This window comes from Sminthopsis crassicaudata, chromosome 1 (assembly GCF_048593235.1).
Source record: "Sminthopsis crassicaudata isolate SCR6 chromosome 1, ASM4859323v1, whole genome shotgun sequence".
NCBI lineage: Eukaryota > Metazoa > Chordata > Mammalia > Dasyuromorphia > Dasyuridae > Sminthopsis > Sminthopsis crassicaudata.
In genome coordinates this window covers 317,426,549-317,441,092 of record NC_133617.1, presented here as the reverse complement: position 1 = coordinate 317,441,092, position 14,544 = coordinate 317,426,549, and the positions used below count along the sequence as shown (strand labels likewise).

At 34.6% G+C, this 14,544-nt stretch overlaps 1 long non-coding RNA gene across 1 annotated transcript in view; it reads left to right on the top strand.

Annotated features, from left to right (window-relative positions):
* The first annotated feature begins 333 nt into the window (after positions 1-333).
* LOC141554143 (uncharacterized) overlaps positions 334-14,544 on the top strand; it is a 71,888-nt gene continuing 57,677 nt past the window's right edge. The window contains exon 1 of the long non-coding RNA XR_012485785.1: positions 334-568. This is a non-coding gene — a long non-coding RNA (uncharacterized LOC141554143). The remainder of the gene's footprint in view (positions 569-14,544) is intronic.

Genomic DNA, 14,544 nt, shown 5'->3' with positions numbered 1-14,544 from the left:
CATGAAGAAATTCATTCTACAGTTCTGAGTTAGACCTCCAGCAGCCACTGACAGTTGGCTCCCATATCACAACATATAGCGTCCAAACGTGGTGGTAGGATTACAAGGGTGATAACTCAGATTGTCTAAAAGGTTCTCTGGCTCAGAGTTCGCACCTTTGGGGGGGGGAGTTTGCACATTTGGAGGAGTTTGTACCTTTGAGAGGAGTTCTGAAAAGGAGTTTACACAACCTTTAAAAGGAGCAAGTTCATTGGTTGCAGGAGTTCTCACAAGCCCCATTGTGTTCTCACTAGCCCATTCTCTGCTAGGCTAAAAGAAAAGGGCAGTAGGGCAAGGAGTTAGTCTGACTGGGAGATTGAGTTTAGATGGTGGTCTGGAAGGAGAGTCTAGGCTGGGAGATTGAGTTGAGATAGCAGTCTGGAAGGATAATTTAGAGACAACCAGATCTTCACACATGGGGCATAAACAAAGAAGCAGCAGTGCCCATGTTCATGACAACTGTTCATGAGTAAGATCATTCCAAAGTTCCTTCAGTAACCCAGGAGGAAGGAAAGAGAGAAGAGACCCGGTAAGTCATTTTTAGTCTGGGTAATTAAATGGTCCAACACATCGAAGGACCAGACCAGGAGACTGGTTAAATGCCTGTTTTGACTATGGTCCTCTTCTCCATTTGAAAGTTTGCCTCCATGACATCTCACAAGATTCTACACCTTCTATAGTGTTGTTTTCACTCTCAAATGTGCAGGTTCAGATAACAGCTAATGCACAAACTTACTGACCATGCTGTGGGGGGAAAATAATCCCATCTAAAACAAAAAATGGTAAATTGTTAAGGACCATGCCACTGGTAGGTGGCTCCCATATCACAGCAGTTTATATATGACCCATATCAGATTACTTTTTATGTTAGAGAGAGGTAAGTCAGGGAATGGGGAGAAAAAAGTTGAAGTAGAAAGTCTTCCAAAAATAAATATTGCATATTATATTTATATGCAATTGGAAAAATAAAATATTATTTAAAAAAGATCAATAATAAATTTTAAAAGATTACATAAGAAATTAAAAATAAACATGTTTTCAAGTGAATACATAAAATACAGAGCATTGCAAAAGAAAACTGTCATAAACAAGTGAGATAGCACATTAGATGGAGTACTAGAGCAGAAATAAAACAGACTTTAGTCCAGACTGGGTGTTAGATACTTGTTAGCTATTTGCTACTAGATGTGTCACTTACCCTCTGTCTACCTTGGTTTAATCTATAATATAATTAAGATAATAATGGCACCTGTTTCTTAGGGCTTTTGTGAAGATAAAGTAATGTGATGATGATAATAATAATTAACATTTAGGAAATTCTTGCTTTATATAAGACATTATGATAACAACTTTATAATTTTTATCTCACTTAATACTCATAATTCACATCATTGTTACAATTTTTACAACTATTTTATAGATAACATTTATAAAAATCTTTTAAAAATGTAAGGTCCTAGTATAATGGCTTATTATTATTTTGAAATACATTAAAAAAAAACAAGTTCAGATCAAGAACCCTGTTTTAAATTAAAGGTTTATGTGAATGCTTACCAAGTTACCATATGACCTACTCCTTCTTCTGTTAATCAGTATGAATTAGAACTTAAAGATTCATATGAACCTCCCAGGCTTTGGAAATTTTGCTCTCTTCAGGTTTTTTTTTATTTTTTTTATTATATATATATATATATATATATATATATTTTTTTATAATATTATCCCTTGTATTCATTTTTCCAAATTACCCCCCCTCCCCCCGACGACAGGCAATCCCATACATTTTACATGTGTTACAATATAGTCTAGGGACAATACATGTGTGTGAATATCATTTTCTTGTTGCACAATAAACATTAGAATCCGAAGGTACATGCAACCTGGGCAGACAGATATTAGTGCTAACAATTTACATTCCCCTCCCAGTGTTTCTTCTCTGGGTGTAGCTACCTCTGTCCATCATTGATCAACTGGAAGTGAGTTGGATCTTCTTTATGTTGAAGATTTCCACTTCCATCAGAATACATCCTCATACGATGTATCCTGATGGAAGTGGAAATCTTCAACATAAAGAAGATCCAACTCACTTCCAGTTGATCAATGATGGACAGAGGTAGATACACCCAGAGAAGAAACACTGGGAGGGGAATGTAAATTGTTAGCACTAATATCTGTCTGCCCAGGTTGCATGTACCTTCGGATTCTAATGTTTATTGTGCAACAAGAAAATGATATTCACACACATGTATTGTACTTAGACTATATTGTAACACATGTAAAATGTATGGTATTGCCTGTCGTCGGGGGGAGGGAATAAGGGAGGGGGGGTAATTTGGAAAAATGAATACAAGGGATAATATTATAAAATATATATATATATATAATAAAAAAAAAAAAAAAAAAGAATACATCCTCATACAGTATTGTTGTTGAAGTGTACAGTGATCTTCTGGTTCTGCTCATTTCACTCAGCATCAGTTGATTTAAGTCTCTCCAGGCCTCTCTATATTCCTCCTGCTGGTCATTTCTTACCGAGCAATAATATTCCATAACCTTCATATACCACAATTTACCCAACCATTCTCCAACTGATGGACATCCATTCATCTTCCAGTTTCTAGCTACAACAAAAAGAGCTGCCACAAACATCTTGGCACATATATGTTTCTTTCCGCTCTTTAGTATTTCTTTGGGATATAATCCCAGTAGTAGCGCTGCTGGGTCAAAGGGTATGCACAGTTTGATAACTTTTTGGGCATAATTCCAGATTGCTCTCCAGAATGGCTGGATTCTTTTGCAACTCCACCAGCAATGTATTAGTGTCCCAATTTCCCCACATCCCCTCCAACATTTGTCATTATTTGTTCCTGTCATCTTAGCCAATCTGACAGGTGTGTAGTGGTATCTCAGAGTGGTCTTAATTTGCATTTCTCTGATCAGTAGTGATTTGGAACACTCTTTCATGTGAGTGGATATAGTTTCAATTTCTTCCTCTGAGAATTGCCTGTTCATATCGTTTGACCATTTATCAATTGGAGAATGGTTCGGTTTCTTATAAATTATGGTCAGTTCTCTATATATTTTGGAAATGGGACCTTTGTCAGAACCTTTGTTTTTAAAAAATATTTTCCCAATTTGTTACTTCCCTTCTAATCTTGTTTGCATTAGTATTATTTGTACAGAAACTTTTTAGTTTGATGTAATCAAAATCTTCTATTTTGTGATCAATAATGATCTCTAGTTCTCCTCTGGTCATAAATTCCTTCCTCCTCCACAAGTCTGAGAGGTAGATTATCCTCTGTTCCTCTAATCTATTTATTATCTCCGTCTTTATGCCTAAATCATGGACCCATTTTGATCTTATCTTGGTATATGGTGTTAAGTGTGGATCCATATCTAATTTCTGCCATACTAACTTCCAGTTTTCCCAACAGTTTTTTCCGAATAATGAATTTTTATCCCTAATGTTGGAATCTTTGGGTTTGTCAAAGATTAGATTGCTATAGATGTATCCTTTTTTGTCCTTTGTATCTAATCTGTTCCACTGATCTACCGGTCTATTTCGTAGCCAATACCAAATGGTTTTGGTGACTGCTGCTATATAATATAGCTTTAGATCAGGTACACTTAGACCACCTTCCTCTGAGTTTTTTTTCATTAGTTCCCTTGCAATTCTTGACCTTTTATTCTTCCATATGAATTTTGTTGTTATTTTTTCTAGGTCATTAAAATAGTTTCTTGGGAGTCTGATTGGTATAGCACTAAATAAATAGATTAGTTTGGGGAGTATTGTCATCTTTATTATATTCGCTCGGCCTATCCAAGAGCACTGAATGTCTTTCCAATTATTTAAATCTGATTTTATTTTTGTGGCAAGTGTTTTGTAATTTTTCTCATATAATTCCTGACTTTTCTTTGGTAGATGGATTCCCAAATATTTTATACTCTCAACATTTGTTTGGAATGGAATTTCTCTTTGTATCTCTTGCTGTTGCATTTTGTTAGTGATATATAAAAATGCCGAGGATTTATGTGGATTTATTTTGTATCCTGCCACTTTGCTGAAATTTTGAATTATTTCTAATAGCTTTTTAGCAGAGTCTTTGGGGTTCTCTAAGTATACCATCATGTCATCTGCAAAAAGTGATAGTTTAATTTCCTCATTTCCTACTCTAATTCCTTGAATCTCTTTCTCGGCTCTTATTGCCAAGGCTAGCGTTTCTAGTACTATATTGAATAGTAATGGTGATAGTGGGCAACCTTGTTTCACTCCTGATCTTACTGGGAAAGGTTGCAGTTTATTTCTATTGCATATTATGCTTACTGAAGGTCTTAAATATATGCTCCTGATTATTCTGAGGAGTAGTCCATTTATTCCTATACTCTCAAGAGTTTTTAGTAGGAATGGATGTTGGATTTTGTCAAATGCTTTTTCTGCATCTATTGAGATGATCATATGGTTCTTATTAATTTGATTATTAATATGGTCAATTATATTAATAGTTTTCCTAATATTAAACCAGCCCTGCATTCCTGGAATAAATCCTACTTGATCATAGTGTATTATCTTGGAGATGATTTTCTGAAGTCTTTTTGCTAATATCTTATTTAAGATTTTAGCATCAATATTCATTAAGGAGATTGGTCTATAATTTTCTTTCTCAGTTTTCGATCTACCAGGTTTAGGTATCAGTACCATGTCTGTGTCATAAAAGGAGTTTGATAGGACTCCTTCATCCCCTATTTTTTCAAATAATTTATATAACATTGGGGCTAATTGTTCTTTAAATGTTTGGTAGAATTCACATGTGAATCCATCTGGCCCTGGGGATTTTTTCCTGGGGAGTTGATTAATAGCTTGTTCTATTTCTTTTTCTGAAATGGGACTATTTAAGCAATTTATCTCCTCCTCTGTTAATCTAGGGAGCCTATATTTTTGGAGGAAGTCATCCATTTTACTTAAGTTATCAAATTTATTGGCATAAAGTTGGGCAAAGTAACTCCTTATTATTTCTCTAATTTCCTCTTCATTGGTGGAAAGATCCCCCTTTTCATTTGTAAGACTATCAATTTGATTTTCCTCTTTCTTTTTTTTGATCAAATTTACCAAAGGTTTATCTATTTTATTGGCTTTTTCATAAAACCAACTCTTGGTTTTATTTATTATTTCAATAGTTTTTTTACTTTCAATTTTATTGATTTCTCCTTTTAATTTTTGTATTTCGAGTTTAATTTTTGGTTGGGGGTTTATAATTTGGTCTTTTTCTAGCCTTTTAAGTTGTAAGCCCAATTCGTTAATCTTCTCTTTCTCAATTTTCTTCAAATAAGCCTCTAAAGATATAAAATTTCCCCTTATTACTGCTTTAGCTGCATCCCAAAGATTTTGATATGATGTCTCATCATTATCATTATTTTGGGTGAAATTGTTAATTGTTTCTATAATTTGCTCTTTCACCCAGTCATTCTTTAAGATGAGATTATTCAGTTTCCAATTACTTTTTGGTCTATTTACCCCTAACTTTTTACTGAATGTAGCTTTTATTGCATTGTGATCTGAGAAGAAGGCATTTATTATTTCTGCCTTCCTACATTTAATTTTGAGATCTTTATGTCCTAATATATGGTCAATTTTTGTATAGGATCCATGAACTGCTGAGAAGAAAGTATATTCCTTCCTATTGCCATTCAGTTTTCTCCAAAGGTCTATCATACCTAGTTTTTCTAATGTTCTATTTACTTTTTTAATTTCTTTCTTGTTTGTTTTGTGGTTTGATTTGTCTAAATCTGAGAGTGCAAGGTTGAGATCTCCCACTATTATAGTTTTACTGTCTATTTCTTCTTGCAGTTCTCTTAACTTTTCCTTTAGAAAGTTAGATGCTATACCACTTGGTGCATATATGTTTAGTATTGATATGGCTTCATTATTTATGCTACCTTTCAGCAGGATATAGTTTCCTTCCTTATCTTTTTTAACGAGATCTACTTCTGCTTTTGCTTGATCTGAGATAAGGATAGCTACCCCTGCTTTTTTGGCTTTACCTGAAGCATAATAGGCTCTGTTCCAACCTTTTACCTTTACTCTGTATGTATCTCCCTGCTTTAAGTGTGTTTCCTGTAGGCAACATATTGTAGGGTTCTGCTTTTTGATCCAACCTGCTATCCGTCTCCGTTTGATGGGATCGTTCATCCCATTTACATTTACAGTTAAAATTACTAATTCTGTATTTCCTGCCATCGTATTATCCCCAGATTATGCTTTTTTCCCTTGACCCCCCTGATCCCCCTCCCCGATATTTAATTTACAGACCCCCCTTGTGACGCGCAACCCTCCCTCTTTTTTTTTTTTTTTTTTTTTTTTAGGATCCCTCCCCCCTCCCTCCAAGTCCCTTCACTTATTCTCCTTTTCCTTTTCCCTTTTCCTCTCCCCCCTTTTAATGAGGTGAGAGAAAATTCTCTGAAAAACAAATATGTTAATTATTTACTCTTTGAGCCTCTCCTGATGAGAGTAAGATTCACACAATGATTCTCCCCCTCACTAAGTTCCCTCAGATATGGTGTATTTTCTATGTCTCTTCCTGGGATGTAGTTTCCCTCTTTTTATCACTCCTTCCCCTTTTTCTGAACCGACCTCCTTCCCTTTACTACACCCCCCTTTTTTCTTTTATATCAGTAAAATCAAATTATCCTTGAGTATTTTTTATATACCCAAAACAGAGTTACAGTTCTCAAGGGTTCTGTGTACCTTTTTCTGTTTCTCTTCAGTCTTGTGGATGTAGATCAAATTTTTTGTTTAAGTCTGGTTTTTTTTCTTAGAAACATATAGAATTCCTCTGTTTCATTGAATGACCATCTTCTTCCATGGAAAAAGATGCTAAACTTAGCTGGGTAGTTCATCCTTGGTTGCAGTCCTTGATCTTTTGCCTTACGGAATATCAGGTTCCAGGCCCTTCTATCTTTTAATGTGGAGGCAGCCAGATCTTGGGTGACCCTTATTGTGGCACCTTGGTATTTAAATTGTTTTTTTCTAGCTGCTTGCAGGATTTTCTCCTTTGTGTGGTAATTCTGCAGCTTAGCCACAATATTCCGTGGTGTTCTTTTTTTAGGGTCTATTTCAGAAGGAGTTCGATGAATTCTTTCCACATCTACTTTCCCTTCTGTTTCTATTATCTCTGGACAGTTCTCTTTGATAATTTCCTGTAAAATAGAATCTAGGCTCTTTTTTTGGTCATAGTTTTCTGGAAGTCCAATGATCCGCAGATCATCTCTCCTAGATCTATTTTCCAGGTCTATAGATTTTCCCAGTAAGTATTTGACGTTGTTATCCAGCTTCTCATTTTTTTTTTTTTTTGTTTTTTTTGTTTGACTGATTCTTGGGTTCTCTGTGAATCATTCATTTCTATTTGTTCCATCCTGACTTTTAAGGAGTTATTTTCTTCTTTCACAGTTTTTAGTTCTTTTTGTAAATGCCCAATTTCGTTTTTAAATGAATTATTTTGCTCTATTGAATTTTTTTCCATTTCCCTAATTTTTTTTTTTTGAGAATTATTTTCTTTTTCCAATTCAGAAATTCTATTTTCTTGAGACTTTTTTATCTTTTCCAATTCAGAAATCCTACTTTCCTGTGTTTTTTTTAACCTTTTCTAATTCATAAATTTTGTTTCCCTGTATCTCCTGTGAATTCTTTATTTTTTCCAACTCCAATTTCAGGACGTTGTTATTCTCTATCATAGCTTCCCTTTCCTTTCCCCATTTTTCTTCAATCTCCCTCAATTTTTTAAGAGTTTCTTCTAGGAGAGAGTTATGTGATGGGGGGCAGGGATCGTTCCCCTTTGGGTTGTTATCTGCTGACTCTCTGCTGTTAACTTCCTCGGGGTTGGATACCCGTTCTTTCTCTGTATAGAAGGAATCTATGGTTTTTCTAGCTTTTTTGCTCATATTTAAAAAAATCTTTTGGGGTCTGTCCCTGGGGTAGGAAATTATTTATTTACTTCTTTACCAGCTTCCTCCCAGACCGGATGGATGCAGTGGCCCCGCGCCTGAGCTAAGATAGAGATCTGGGAGAGAGTTCCCCACCCCCTCCCTGGAAGTGCCTCAGAGGTGACTAGCACTACTGTGCTTCGAGGGCATAGAATAGTAAAGACAGCACAAAGCCCAGCCTATGTGTCAGGGTGGGGAGTGGATGTCTGCAGCAGGTGACGTGAGAAGCCCCTGTGTTCAAACTGGAAGTGTCTGCCAGAAACCGCGGTCACTAGTTCAAAGGTTCTGCTTCTCTGGGACTTCCTGGAGCTGAGTTCCACTCCCTCCAGCTCAGCTAGGCAGTGTGTGTTTCCTTGGGCCGTATCCACCCACTTGTCAATCTCTTAACTATTCTCAGGAGGTAGCTGAGGCCACACCCCCTGGTGCCCAGATCTGCTGAGTCACTCCCAGGATCCGGGGAAAATCTAATCTGAGTTTTAAAATATTTTGGCTTTCTCTTCTGAACTGCTAAATAATTAGCAGAGAAGAGCTAACAGCCTGTGCCAGATTCCTTTACCTCAGTGGCTTCTCTGATCCCAGAGCCCTTCCCAGCGCAATGGGCGCAGTGTGCCCCTACCCCACCGTCTGTGCTGGTCTTTCTTATTCCTCCCCTGAGAACTGACCTTTCCTGTTGAAACTCCAGATTCTCTTCAGCTGGTAAGTCGTGCTTCCAGTCCTTATGGTATCTATCAGTCCTGAGCTAATTCTGAGACTTAATTTATCTAATTGGTTGTGAGGGAGTGAGGACGTTCACAGAGACGTGTGTTTCTTCTCCGCCATCTTGGCTCCGCCTCCTCTCTTCATGTTTTGACACCTAGTGACTTAGAAGCTTCTGGATAACTAAATTTTGTGGATGTCTTAAAAAATTTTACATGCTTATCCTAATGTTTATCTGGACCATCTTTTTACAAATTTCAGCAAAGTACAGAAAAAATTATCTTCATGCTAAATCACAACTCTCTCTCTCTCTCTCTCTCTCTCTCTCTCTCTCTCTCTCTCTCTCTCTCTCTGTTCTCTCTCTCTCTCTCTCTCTCTCTCTCTCTCTCTCTCTCTTTCTCTCTCTCTCTCTCTCTCTCTCTCTCTCTCTCTCTCTCTCTCTCTCTCTCTCTCTCTCTCTCTCTCTCTTTTAGTCAAAAACAAACAGATGCAGTGGAGAAAGGTAACATCATCTTTTTTCCCAATTGGCCTGAGCAAGCCATGTCCAACATTGTTGCTTCATTATTTTTCTTCTGAAAGGAAAACTGTTTCACTAAATAATTATTTCAATCAAAGTTATTCTCTAAACTCTTCAATGTTCCCACCCCTTCCTCCTAAATCATTCTGTCAAAATTCCCCATTGCTAACTCTTAGACCCCTTATGTCATGATTGGCTTTAGAATGTACTGAGTTTTTGCAATGAAATTAGTCTCATATTATTTATTGTTTTTAAAATTGTAATAACTTTAAAAAAAATAAACCCTTGTTTTTGGCGCTTGTTTTTCTAAGATAGTTACATATTTTTAACATAAAAAATATCAGAAAACATAGTAACCATTTATTAAACAATTATGCAACAGTTGGATCTCCAAAATGACTAAGTATTACTCCCTTTGAGTTTATTAGTTCATATTGGTCCCAAGTGAAAAATTGAATGGAGCTTCTTTCCCTTTGGGTCCTTTTCATTTTTCTATATGGAATGAATTACTTATTCAATTTATGAAAACACACATATCTTTATCTATTTATTCACAATATGGTTGATACATCTCTCAGAAGATTGTCTCAGCAGATGGTTGTGTATAAATATCTGATTGATTTTAAGCATTTAGAAGTATTTAATAATTTAACAATTCAAGGAACTGGAAATTTGCCTTCAAGCTTTTCAAGTAGATCAAAGCTTTATGAAAAGCCAGTGTGAATCATTGCAGTTCTAAATTCATGCACCATCCTTTTACTAATATAAAACCTGAAAAGACTTTTATCTTCTAAACTGTCTGTTGTCATTTTTCATTAGGATTACTATTTTATTAAATTTGGCATCCAAAATGATTAATCCCCAAAATTTCTTCTGTCCATTAAAAAAGTTATGTTATTGATCCTTAAATTTCCTTGTACTATTACCCACAATTCTTCATAAGATAATTGTCTACCTTTCAGAAAAATAAACTGATATCTTCCATAGTTGAAGCCAATCTACCTTTCAGAAAAATAAACTGATGTCTTCCATAGTTGAAGCCAATTAGAAAGATCAGGGAGATACTTCTGTCACTGCACACTTCCGGTGAAAAGTTGATTTTGGCTTGTATATGAAAAAAAAAAAAAAACACCCAACATACATTGAATTATTTGACTAACTCTCATATTTTGACCTTCCCATTAATGATTTTCTTTATGTGGCACTTAACTTTCTTCCCCCCTCTCATTTTCTGCTTGATTTTTCTCTAATACTATCCAATTCATTTCATGTAAAAAAGGAACTTCTTTTTGAAACTTCTTGCACCCTATTTAAAATCTAATACTTTTTTCTTTTGTGTTGTACACATCCTTGGGCCACTGACCTTTTGCAGAAACTATTTTCCCATTTCTATGGCTGCCCTCTGAATGTTATCCTATACTAATAGAATTGTGTCTCTAAATAACTCAGCTGGAGCAATGAAAGATTCTTAGTTTTTCTTTGATCACTTATTTGACCTGTCCATATCAAGTTCATATACAGCAGAACACCTGCAATTCTAATTTTTTTTTGCCCAGCTCAAGTTAGATTTAAAATCTGAAATATCTTTAATTTTCTTCCTAGCTGCAGTTATCACAAAAGAAAGTGGGAGATGTAAAGAACTAGAACTGAGCAATGCACTTGGATAATGAAGCACGTGAGACTAATTGACAATTGGACGGTTCCCTATTAACTTGTTTGAAGGTTGACCCTCCCCAGCTGTTCTGTGCTGACTTGATTGGTGGGACAAAGAGGGGGAAGTGACTTGTGTTGGAGGAGTAGGAGAAACTTGGGTGGTGGAACTCATGCTCACTCGAACTTGTGACCTGGCGTTGGAGGGGACGGTAAGGATCTAGAATAAATCCTGACTCCTGCTGATTTCTGGGAAGATAGAGTTCCAGCATTTATGACATTTTGAATACAATAAGAATACAATTTCATCAATATGTTGTAAATATGATTCAAATGATTAGAGAATAAACACCCGTTGCTTTGGGATCATTATTATTATTATTTTCCTGAATTCTGATAATGCAACAGTTGATTTTCTAGATTTCCATCCCATAATTAAAACAAAAACAAATACACAGAAATGGAAAGGATCTTAAAATTTATCCAATATCCCCAACCGTTTTAACAGAATTCCCCAGTAATCATTATAACTTTGAAGAAATCCAAGATGTCACTATTTCTCAAATCACCACATTCTAATTTTATTAGCTCAAATGTCAGGCAAGGTTTTCTTGTTTAACTTAAGCTTAAATTGCCTCTTATTTGACCTTTATGAAGAAAATCTCATTTATTTTTCCTAGTTCTATTCACTGAAATATATTATTCTAATCTTTTTTTCCTATATAACAAATCTGAAGAGTTGTTCCCTCCTAACTCTTCTCTTCTCCAGGCTAAGTGTTATTTGTTTTGATCAACTAATCCTCAAATGGCATGATTGAAGTTCCTTAACCATTTTGGTTGCTCTTTTTTAGATGATCTTCAGTTTACAATTATTTTTCCCCAAAGTTATATATATTTCAGATGTGCCCTGATTACAGGAAGATAACAGTGAGAATATCATTCCTCTACTGCTGGTTAATATGCCTCTCAATTCAATTTATGATTATATTGAATTTTTTGGTTGCTAATACAGTAACGTAGTTTTAAAAAATTACATTTTTTCTGGGGCAACTATATAGCTTAGTGGATAGAGTACCATCCCTGAAGTCAGAAGGACCTGAGTTTTAATCTGGTTTCAAATACAGTTCCTAGATGTGTGACCCTAGGCAAATCATTTGACCCGAATTGCCTCAGCAAAAAACAAACAAAAAAAATTTCATTTATGTGAAATAGTTGAAACAAAGCTCTGTAGTATCCTCTCAAGAAATGGTGTCAGAACCCCATTGTTTCTCTTGGGTTGACTTGCTAACTCAAACAATCTCTAACTAGCAGATCTAAATTTGAATAAATAGAACATAATTATCTGGTTTCAATAACTTTGCCAGAATTCTTGGAATAATCCTGCTAAGGAAAAATATTTCTACTATTCTTACTATTCACTACTCAAGCTCCTAAGTTCCAATTAAATGTACTTTCTGTCAGTTTACACAATCAGGCACTAATCAAGTGTAATATTCATCTTGTGTATATCTTTATATAATCTGATACATTATAAGCATTCAGGATTGGATTTGAACTCAGATCATTCCGAGCCAGGCCAAACTTCTATTGTCTTTGCCACCTTATTGACCCAAGCATGGGAAGAAAATCAATGAAAATGCCAAGTTTTGAAATGGAGCATGATTTTAAAGAATAGCAAGAAGGGAAAATTAATGCATCCTTGATCAGAAAATAAAAGCCTTAGTCCTTTAACCTGATAAAGGGATTGTTCCTCACCTTTTTTAATGATAGCCAATCTGATGATAGGCAGAAATAAGAGAATGGCTCTAGTTGTATAGAATCTTTTAATCTAATGCACCTGTAGGAATGCAATAAATCAGGTTATCTATTCACTTCCACTAAATGTTAAAATTTTTTTTTCCTGGTTGCTTTTAGATATAAACTTTTTATTATAGTAAAATTAAAATATTTCTTTTTTATGCTTATGGTTTTAGTGTTTTAAAAGAAAATGGTTACATTTTCCCCTATTTTCCACATGTTTTGATATAATAGTGTATTTTGGTGTTTTCATTATTTTAATGTGTTCATGTTAATTATTGTTCATTTGCAGCAACTCTTTTTGGTTTGCAACAGCTCTTTTTGTAGTGACAAGGAATTGGAAATTGAGTGAATGCCAATCAGCTGCAGAATGGTTGAATAAGTTTTGATATGTGAATGTAATGAAATGCTATTGATCTATAACATGATGAACAGTCTGATTTCAGAACAATCTGAAAGATATACTTGAACTGATATTTAGTGATGTAAATAGAACAAGAGAACTTTATATACCGCAACAAGATTACATGATAACCAACTTTAATGCATGTGGCTGTTTTCAGTAAGGAAGTGATTGAAGGCATTTTCAATAGACTTGGGAAGCAAAGAACCATCCACAATTAGAATCTTATCTCTAATAGGACTAGAGACGCTGAATACGCATAATAGCATAATATTTTCACCTTCTTTCTCATTTTGTCCCATTTTGATTTTTTTTTCTCCTTGCATGGAATTATAAACATGATTAGAAGAATTGCACATTTATCTTACATTGGATTACTTTTTGTCTAGGGGTATGGAGGCATAAAATTTTGGAACACAAGATTTTTCCAGAGTAAATGTTGAAAATTATCTTTGCATATGTTGTGAATAATAAATTGAATAATAAATAATAAAATAAATTGAATAATAGTTACCTATCAAAGAAAATACCCCCAAAAAACTTTCATTCTGACCAAGTTGCAGTTATGCCATATATGTAAGAATAGTCGAGTATTAGAACAAAACACTTTAGAGAAAAAAGGATGGAGGAAAATACACTGCTGGTCATCACAACTGTGAATGTAAATGAGATAAACTCTTCCATAAAACAAAAGCTAATAGGAGAGAGGATTAAAAAAACAAAACAGAATCCTTCAATATGTTGTTTACAAGAAACATATATAATGTAAAGAGATACATACAGAGTAAAGGTAAAAAGCTGGAATAGAATGTATTATGCTTCAGCTGAAGTAAAAAGCAGATGTAGCAATTGTGAACTCAGATAAAGGGAAAGTAAAAAGAAATCTTACTAAAAGAGGTAAGGAAGGAAATTATATCTTAATAAAATATACTGTAAACTATACAGAAATAATGATAGTAAATGAGTACATACTAAGTGGTAGAGCAGCAAAATTTCTAGAGAAAAATTTAAGCCAGTTACAGGAAAAAAGAGACAGCAAAATTATAATAGTAGGGAACCTCAACATTCCCCTTTTAGAATCAGAAAAATCTAACCACAAAATAAAAAAGAAACTAGGGATTTTGATAGAAAACCTAGATATATGATAGACCTCTGGAGAAAATTGAATAGGGACAGAAAATAATGAACTCTTGCCCTGCTCATACGTGGTACCTACACAAAAAATTGACCATATTTTAGAACATTAAAAAAACTCATAATCAAATGCAGAAAGACATAAATATCAAATGCTTCCTTATCAGACCACAAGGTAGTGAAAATTATATTCAATAAAGGGCCAGGGAAAGATAGACTAAAAACCAATTGGAACTTAAATAATTTAATTGTAAAAAAATGATTAGGTCAAGCAATAAATCACAGAAACAATACATAATTTCATCCAAGAGAATAATAATAATTAGACAAA